Here is a 9,986-nt window from a genome sequence, read left to right on the forward strand (position 1 = left end):
GCAGCTGGAGCTGATGCCTGCACTCCAGCCAGCAGTCCAGGCAGCTTCTACCAGTCCCCTGAGAAAAACAGCTCAGTTCCAGGCTTAATCTTGCTCTACACCCGTCTCCTCCTCCCAGCATCTGTCCTTCTACTCTTTCCACTTCCTCAAGGCTACTGTGGATCCAGAGATCCCGTTTAATTTTCTGTTACAAACGAATGCTAGTTTGCAGGCAATTTGGAGAGTGTTCATAGATGGACTAAAAGAGGGTTCCTGAATAAACAAAAACTTTACTTAGAAACAGTCAGATGTTATCTAAACAGAAAATACGCAGCAAGTTCATTAAATGAATGTGGATCTGCAAAGATCTGAGTTCATTAAACTGAATGCGAATCTCCAACTAGGCAACTCTAACTAGGATTTTGACTGAGGTTATTTTGGTCATATTCCACATTTAAGATAGGAGAAAATATATATGTTTAAAGCTCTACTGTCAGGGAATCTTGATTAGAGGCTGATTGCTCAGCCAAGGCAATGATTTAACTAGAAAGTTCTGACTGAAAAGTTAAAAAGAAGCAATCAGAACACCAGAACAGATGTGGGTAATAAGTAGTTACATCTTGTGTAATTTTTTACCCAAGGTGTTGAAATGCACCTACAGCATTCATATTTTTACATACATTTATGCTTTTCTGCATAAATATCTTTCTCTCTACAGAAATTGGTAAATCTGAAAAGGTAGCAGCATTAGTTACCAAGGTAGATTTAGAACCCTTAAAATACTCCTTTTTCTCCTAAAGTTTCCTTTAACTTCACCAGAAGTGAGTGACTTTACCTCTTCGTAGAGTGAAGCACATTAATGTAGACACTTAGAAGAGGACTTAACTCCTCACGAGCTTCTGAAACCCAACTTTAAATTATGTTGAAGAGAGTTTTTCCTCAGCAATGCTCAGGAGAGATTTCAGGCTTTGTCTCAACATTTTTGCTTTCCAGTTGGCTTTAAAAGAGACTTCCTTTAACAGTGGTTCTCAGTGAGGGGGAGACTGGAGTGAAAGACCACGTCTGCATGGGAGGGCAGAGAAACCAAGAGACCTTTCTTGAAGCTTAGCAGATTTGATTCCTCTTCTGAGTAATCATAACAAAAACTTACAACTGACTGTGGCTTCATGATGGGGTTTTCTGTGATGTATCTCATATTGAGGTCACTGTTGTAGTCCAAATGATCAGATCTGACTCATGGTTTACCAATAAACACTTTTCATCATTGTTGTTTTGTACCATAGAAGAATGTGACCCTCTGACATTTGAAAATGCTAAAGCAACACTGGCTTTTTTTTTTTTTTTTAAATTCCCTTGAGATAAACATTACCTTTGTGTTAATTGGATGGTTTTGCTGGTCATTGAGTTTATCTCCAGATATTGTTCTTACTGAACAATATCTGTGCATAGCCTCATCTACAGAAGAACAAATTGCAAATCCAATTGCAAAAGGAATAATTACATGCAGTCAAATTATGCTTTACACCACTACAGCTCTGAGAGGACAAGAGTATGGGTTGCATGGTGCTCGTCTCATATATCAGAGCATAACATATTTGAAGAGACACGTGTTTTCAAATAGTACTTTGTATGTAACCATATTTTCAAATGTGATATTTAAGAAAGAATTTTGATTAAATATTTGATTTAATTTGATATAAGATACTAGACAAAATTATATAAATTTTATTATATATTGAATACATATATATTACTCCTTTATGAAATATATAACACACATATATAAGGTATATTTAATAAATAAATACACATCAATATTCATATTTTAAAGTCCTTATAGTTGGCTCATATTTAATAAAACAAGCTGATAAAGCATGACTGCTCTAAACAGTCTCCTGGTGACACCAGTCTGACTCCTTACAGACTCCCAGCTGCTGCCAATTTTCCTTCACTAATTGGTTCCCGAACATCCAGCCATTTTGTTTACAAATCAGCTTTGTCTGTTAGTCAATTTAATGTGCTTCAGAAGTCCTGTAGCATAACTGGCTAATTGCTTACCAATTAGCAAATAGTGATTACAATCTTTCCTTCCACAAATCCCTGCAGCCATGGTCAGGTTTAGTTTTTATTTAGGGGCATTGACAGGTATGATTTAAACACAGTTTGAACATTTATAGAGGGAATCTGTTTTTGCAGCCTTCAATGTCAAAGTCCACCTGAGAGCATTTCTGTCCAGGGAACATGTATTTGTAATGTGAACTGCAACACGGCTTCAACATCAGCCACACAAACGCGCAGCAATAACACAAGCCATGAGCATCATGACTCCTCAGCTCCTGACAGGTACTGATGCCTGTTGCCATGGTGCTGGCTCAGATTCCTGCCAGTCCTGATCTGCAGACAGTAGCTTTCCCTGCATCCAGCTGTCATTGTGTTGCAGAACATTTTCCTCTGACATCAGAGTACTCAGCTTTTTAACTGACACTCTCCATGTCTGGAGAAACAGGTGCGGACATAATGTGTGCATTTCCCTAAAATATTTGTGCATCTGATCTGCAGTTTCAGTCTGCATGGAAGTGTGAAGAGAGAAACTGAGATCCAGTGTTGTAGAAATTATTTGTGTGAGTAAGGCTGAATGACATCTATTTGCTAAACTTTGGGAAATCCTCACTGCTTCTTGTCCCACCCGAAGGCAGAAGGTGTGAGGGCAGCAAAATAGAGCAGAATACATTGTTATTCACTCAGCAGAGTCAGGGAGCTAGGGAACTAGATATTATCCATTAAGCAGAAGACATAACATGGCATTCAATGCCTGTTATCAGTGAGTTTCAGGATATTCCTGAGGTATGAACTTTTCAAGATAATACAAACCACAGAATAAGATCATGTGCTTATTCTGCAGTGCTGAGGACTTCTCTGAAGCCAATGAAGGAAGACACGCATGTCTTGCAAGCCTTTGTCTCTGCTCATGTGGAAAGAACAGAACACCTGGAAGGTCTCAGAGGCATCTAGAGGAGAGGTGGAGGACAACAGTTCTTGGAAATGTGCGGTAGCAGTCTCTGAAAGGATGCAGGGGTTTTTGATTAAGGCCAAACTGTTTTGTAGTTCCACATGCCCATCATCTGAGATCTGAGCCAACCACAAGCTGAGCATGGAAAGTTTATAATTTAGCAAAATGTCTTGATTTCATACTTGAATAATCCATCATGAAGATATGCCTGAAGTGAAAGCCATTTCTTGTAACAACTGCAATCAAGGCAGGTAAAATGCTTTTCCAAATGCATGCCACGTTAAATTAAGTTAAAATGATGAGCCATGAACTGTGTTGTGATTTCGTGGTATCCACAACAGTTGACTATGAACAGCCAAGCTTGGCCCTGCTTCTCTTCCTCTAGAAGTGGCCAGGATGATGCTCCTTTTATAGACTCAGTGCTTCTGCAGCATTCAGCAGATGAGAGAGGAGGTACTAGAAGCAAGTCTCACTTCTCTTTTTGCCCTTGCCCTGCTCACATTTGTGGGGCTCCTCTGAGCACTGTTGTGCTGCAACAGGAGGCCCCTTAATGGAAAGGATGGAGGAGGAGTAAAGGATCCTCATCTTGTGCTGAAGCTTGAAATCCCAGAAGAGCAGATCCCAGCTGCTCAAATGACATTACGCTGGCTCAGGAGAGGGGCTAACAAGAATAGAGAGGATTCATCTACTGCTACACACAGAATATTTATACATATATATGCATACATTTAAATACATAGCTTCTGAGAAAATCATGTGGCTCTATCTTTTGGGAATTTAACTCTATGTTACAGGCTGGGAGTAGGAGAGACCAAAGGAGATGAGTATTATGTTCACGTTCTGGAAAGTCTGAGCTCTGGCCAGTGACAGAAACAAGGAGAAGAATGGCTTTTGCAGTATCTCTTAAAGCCTTTCATAAATGTTCTTACACAGCCTTGCTTCTCCCTTGTATTTGACTATTCTTTCCTATGTTTTCCCAGTTGTGCAGTATGTTGTAGGTCACCTCTTTGCCTGCCTACACGCTGCTGCAATAAGTTTCCTAGTTCCAAAGAGTACCAGAAGTACTGGCAGTACATAGAGAGAGGTAAATTACAGTTATTACTTTATAAAGTGTAAACTGAGGCAGAGAAACATCCAAACAGGACAATTTTGCAGGAAAGAAGCCAGGGCTCTGGAATCCTGCTTCTCTGTTTTAAACCCTAGACCGCAACCAGGAAAAACATAATGTATTCTGGAACCGAACAATGAATTTTGCTGGCAAGTTCTGTAAATCTCATGCTTTCTGTATTCACTAAAGCCTAAGCTAATGGCGTCTTTGAGCTTTGTGTGCGCACTCCTCAGGGGTGTGTGCACAAGACAAAAAGAAGGGAAAGGAGATGGCTGTAAATACTTGGCTCCGGTATGTGCATTACATCTGTCACAAGGGAAACAGTGAGGAAGGTTTGAAAAATGCAAGCCAGTGCAATTAATACTGGCCAGAGGTAAAGTTACATTTCAAAAATCTCCTTTTAGCGCAGCTTCTGCAAGGGATCTTTATGTGCATGCAGAATATAAACCTACAGTTAGTAGTAGCACCAAAAATAAATAATAATAAAGGAAACATTAGCCAAATATGCCAATTCAGCCCCTATATAACTCGGCTGGGGTTACCCAAGATGTGAATATGACTCCAGAAATCACCAGAGGGCCCATTGAAAAATTGCACAAATTTATATTATCAAAAGTAATTTTCATAATAACAGTTTCATTATGTTCCAGAACAGAATGACCACATGCTGCAGAATAAAAACTGGGATCGAAGTGAGGGCAGGAACCATCTATCTAAAGGGAAAGAAAAAAAAAATAAGGCCATAAGGACACACTACTAAAATCTTGCATATTCCACTTATTTCAGACTTGCTGACTTTCAGAAAGGCTACCTCATGAAGTCCCAGAGGTGACAGTTTAAGAGAGCTTTGCATTGGCTGACTCCAATTCCTTGCCTGCCATAAAGGAGCAAAGAAAGTAGAGAGTGCAGCCTTCAAAAGAATTCACATCACAGACTTTATGACTAATCCCTTCCTTGCTAGCTTTGATCTCATCTGGGAACCAGCCACCTGACTTGAGAGACATGGAGACTAAAACCACTAAAATCACCTGCCATATTTTAAACAGCTGTGTTTGGAGACCCTGTGGTCCAGGCCACCTCTGTGCTGTATGCATTATCATTGACCTCAGGTATGAACTTGAAAGAAAATGTTACTGTCTCTGAAGTTGTGCTTCATTTTTAAGAGCAGCTGCTGGATGTAGCTACAGTCCTTTATGAGATATTTAGCTGCTGATCTGCATGGGCAACTCATTACTGGAGCCTAACTGATGTGCCTTCTACTCCTAGCAAAGACCTGTCTCCAATGCATTTGATTGACTGGAGCTATGGGAGCATGATCATCCTAAAGATTTTTAGGCTAGAAAATCTCAAATGGTTGGGCTTTTAACAGTAGCAATGACTTTGTGAAACCTCTAAAGAAGCAGGGACAACTTCATGAGGTGTTAGAACAAGAGCTGGCTCTCATTCACAGGAGATGTTTTATCTTAAGAGCTCTGTAAAGTACAAGCTAGAGAAATAAAAGAGAGTTGTGCTTCAGCAGAGCACTTAAGGAGTATTCTCCCACCTGTAAAGAAGTGAGACTGGTTCATGGTCTCGCTTGCAGGACACTGAAAGCACTGCCACATACCCAAACTCACACCATGCATTCATACCTGATGCAGAAGAAGGTGCTACCGTGCCTTCATCATTCTGTGATTAGAAACAGACAGAGGAACCAAATGGTGTCTGAAGGGGATGGCTGAGATATAATAGTACTGCACAAAAGTAGTAGAAAAATGAGGAGAGAATGTCGTGGCCAGAAAAATTAGGTAGAATGCATTCTCTTCCCTTCACAAGAAGGAATGTCAGATCTTTGATACTCCCATTTCCTGCCTCTTTAGGTCCGGCAAAGAGCCAAAAAAAAAAAAAAAATAGAGTTTTATGAAAACAAGAAGCAAAAAATACAATGAATTTGAGGTCATATCAACAGTACTTTGTACGAAAGCACATCTTGCACATATCCACCATTCAAAGTTCAGCCAAAACGCTAGGATGAAAAAGCACAAGTAGAAGAGGTGGCTGGGGAAATACATTGTTCTCCAAAATATGAATGTTTTCACCTCTTTCTTTGAAGAGGCATAACATACACACTTACTGTAATCAAGTCAGTGCATGCATCTAAATGGAGCAAATCTGAAAGTTGTCCACAAAGGACTGGTTCAGCTGGTGTAGTCACTCAGTATTTAAGATGCACAGAGTGATGGTATATGTGGAATAATTTTTACTTTTTATTTCCTGATAGGATGAAAAGCAGCTTGTTTGACTGCTCAGATACCAAATGCTGCTTGTTAGTAACCATTCTGTTGTAAATGTTTGTCAGTGGTTGTGAACACTGTGGTATTCCGGGTTTCTCCCCATGGATCATTATTTCTTATTACAGAATGTTGCTATTCTTTTTTTCTTGGTGGTGATTCATTTTCCTTTGCTCAAATGGGAGAAATTAGGGGAAAAAGAGGATCAAGAATGAATTTAAGATAAAATTGTTTTCAACAAAAACAATGGCTGGAAGCAGTAGTTTGTACAGTATTGTCCACCTTGGCTTTCTTTGAGCAGTATTATAACAGAGTGCTACCTCCACACTCTAAAAGAAAAGATAGGTTGTTTTTTTTTTCTTTTCTTTCAAGTGCAAAGTTATACATTAAACAATTGTTTGGTGGTTTTAATAGTGCTGACACCTGGGAACTATATACAGAGGTGGGTGTATCAGAACCAGTGATCTTTGAAAAGACAGCTTCTTTTTGACATGTTTCTTTTCATTACTCTTAATCATTTTTCCTTCCACATTACACTCAATTTCTTGCATATAGGAAGTGCAATAAAAAGAAGAGTCATCTATATTTACAGAAAGACACTGGAAAATACAGTGACACCAAGAGCAATCCTTCAGCTATTGGGACAAACTATGATTAGGAAGTCTAGAAATACTTTTTTTTTTCATTTAACTTCCCTGGTGAAAGTTATTTTCGTAAGTTTGACTGAAGGTAAAAACTGATGGTGTCAACATCTCCATCTCTCATGAGGAAACTATTCTTGACCCTCTAATGCCACTGCTGGCTTTTGTTTCCAAATGCTGGTCCCTCATAAATTACCATATTCCTCAAAAGTTTAAAATTCCCCTTGCTTCCTCTCTTTGTGCTTATGCATAGCAGAGGCCTCTGAGTGCTTGGAATGAAGGATGACGACAATCCTTTTCAGTATAAGAATGTTCCCAAGGAAATGGACGGCTCCTGGTCCCGAGGGAGACAAGCAGCAGAGCAGGATGTGCTGCAATACACAAGGCAAAGCCTCTCTAGCAAAGGCAATGCCACCTGCAAGGGAGAGATGGACAGGATGTGAATGATGCACAGGAAGTGACGCAGGCAGGAAACATGAAAGCCAAGTAAAGAGATTTCAAAAGTAAAACAGGAAAATGATTGAAAGAAAACTAAATGACGTGGAAAAAGATGACTGGGTTTTGCTGTGTTTTCTTTCCATTCGAACTAATAGTAAAGCTTTGGCAAAACAACTGAGGTGTGCTTCCTAAACTGATGTAGTGTGAAGATTTTTGCAGCTTAGTTGTGAAATCTTGAAGTGGGCTTCAGAAAAGCCTTGTAAGCTGTAAATATCTTGCGTGCATTCGCACACAGTTTCTATTGCAGCTGTACGTGCACAAAGCATAACAAAGCCTATGCGTACTTCAAAAGGCTCATTTTAAGTAGACAGTAACCTCAAATTTCCTTTCCCTACCATAAAATCCCTTCCGTGACAAACTCTGAACATAAAAAGAAAGATTCTATCTCACACCAGTGATTCCAGCGCATTTATGTCCAAATTGTACCAGTGTCTGCAACAGGAATCAGGCTCAGTCTGTTTTTATGGGACATACTTTGACAGGATGTAGACTGGATCTTGACATATGCTACACTGTATTTCTAGAGTTTAAAGCAGCTCAGGCATCTATTTATTCCTTTCAGTCTATTTCCAGTGTCAGTAGTACGTAGCATTAATTATGCAGTTATTCTATCCCCACAAGGAAGACAAACAAAACTAATAAATTTTTAGAATTATGTGACACTCCAGTTTTCAGGAAATTGCACACACTAGTTAATAATCCACATTACTGCTTTTACTACCTTTACTACCTTAAAAATATGACATCATCATTTGTTTCACTTCCTTCACACAGTTTGCAAAAACACATTATACTAAAATATGACATTACTAATATCTCAAAAGTATTATTTATACAATTTTAGTAAGTCATATTAAGTTTCTCTGAGCCTTCACATAAAAACATTGTAAAGAACTGGTATTTTTACTGTCATTTTCTTTATTGTTAAAAATATCTACTATTATTAAAACTTGTACTATTAGCATTTGTAGTGGTCCGGGTCAATTTCTTATGTTGAGATGAATCCAAAGGGACTACACTGTTAGATCTTTCTCCGCTTCTGCTGTTTTTTAGGGCTCTGAGCTACTACAAATGGAACTTTCTGATTACTAAAAATCAACAACAGTGCTTACTGAGACAGCAAAAAGGAGATGGTGATTACAATGTATAGACTCTAGTACAGGCATATCACAAGATGGAGCCAAAGAGACTGGATAGAACTGGAATGAAAAGTGTAAATGTGGAGAAGAAAGCAATTCTTTCATATTTGGTAACGGGGAAGAACTGCACAGTCTTCAAAGAGCTATTTTCCAGTAGTGCTATAATTCACATGGCCCTTTGACAAAACAATCACTTTCAAATAAGTAAAATAGTGCTGAAAAACAGTGTTATCTTATGCATTTGCAACAAAGAGTATTAAATTTTGGTCTCTATCCTGAAAACAAAGTAAAATACAATTGTGTCCCATTAAATAAAGTACTAAGAAAAAGTGCTTGCTTGGAAGACAACAGACTAGAACCTAGGAAAATGAGGGAAAGGACTTTTACCCTAAAATACATTGGGGTCTCTTCATATACTTAAGTTCATTTGTAACTTTGGCAAGGTATGGGGTTATATAAACTGCCATCCTTCAGTTGAGATTAACTGACAGTACAGCTTTGTGAGCTCAACTTCTAGTGCACTTTGACAATGAAACATGACGTTCCCCTCAGTGTTTACACAGCCTATTCCTGAATTCACCCTGTTTCACTAACATAACAATTGCTTTTGACCTCATTTCTGGACTGGACCCCATTCTAAGTTAAAACAACTCTTCCTGGGGTTCATGTGACCTGCATCTTTTGAAAGGGCCAAAGAGCTTTCCAGAAGAGAGGGAAATGAGAGGTAGGCATGGCATTTCCAGTGGAAGAGGTCCTATTTACAAAGCCCACATTTTTAGGTGTTTGTTTGCTTTGGTTTTGTTAGTTATATGATAAGCTTGAGGTGAAGATAGACTTCACATATTACTATCTGATAACACTATTAGAATGATGAAAAAAAGCAATGTGTGTTCCTGAGGAAAGGGATATTTTTGCCACTCATGAATGATGCCTCTCAGCTCTAGCACTGGCAGAGCACACCACTCTTGGGGATGGTGATGTTAATCCAGAGCCTTTATGCTGAAGTTCTACACTTCGTAAAATTGGGTTACTTTTGTTTCAGGTGTTCAGATTTGTAAAGATCAAAAGTAATCTCTGTTTGATAACTTCTTATCTGATTCTACAAAATGAATTTGATAGATTTAGTTTGATTTCCAGGAGATATAAAAAATAAAGACCACTGACATGGTTCTTGCCTTGCAAAGAGCTGTGGTGTTGAGAGTGCTTTTCCATGCAGAAGATGGGAGAGGCCTGGGAGGGGCCTCCGTCTGCTCAGACCACACAACCTCTAAATAAATAAGAGCTCTGCTTAACAGAACTGTCGATTCAGACCCTGAAGTGATTCCTAACTCCCCCACATGT

This window comes from Chlamydotis macqueenii, chromosome 3 (genome assembly GCF_036417535.1).
Source record: "Chlamydotis macqueenii isolate bChlMac1 chromosome 3, bChlMac1.mat, whole genome shotgun sequence".
Taxonomy (NCBI): Eukaryota; Metazoa; Chordata; class Aves; order Otidiformes; family Otididae; genus Chlamydotis; species Chlamydotis macqueenii.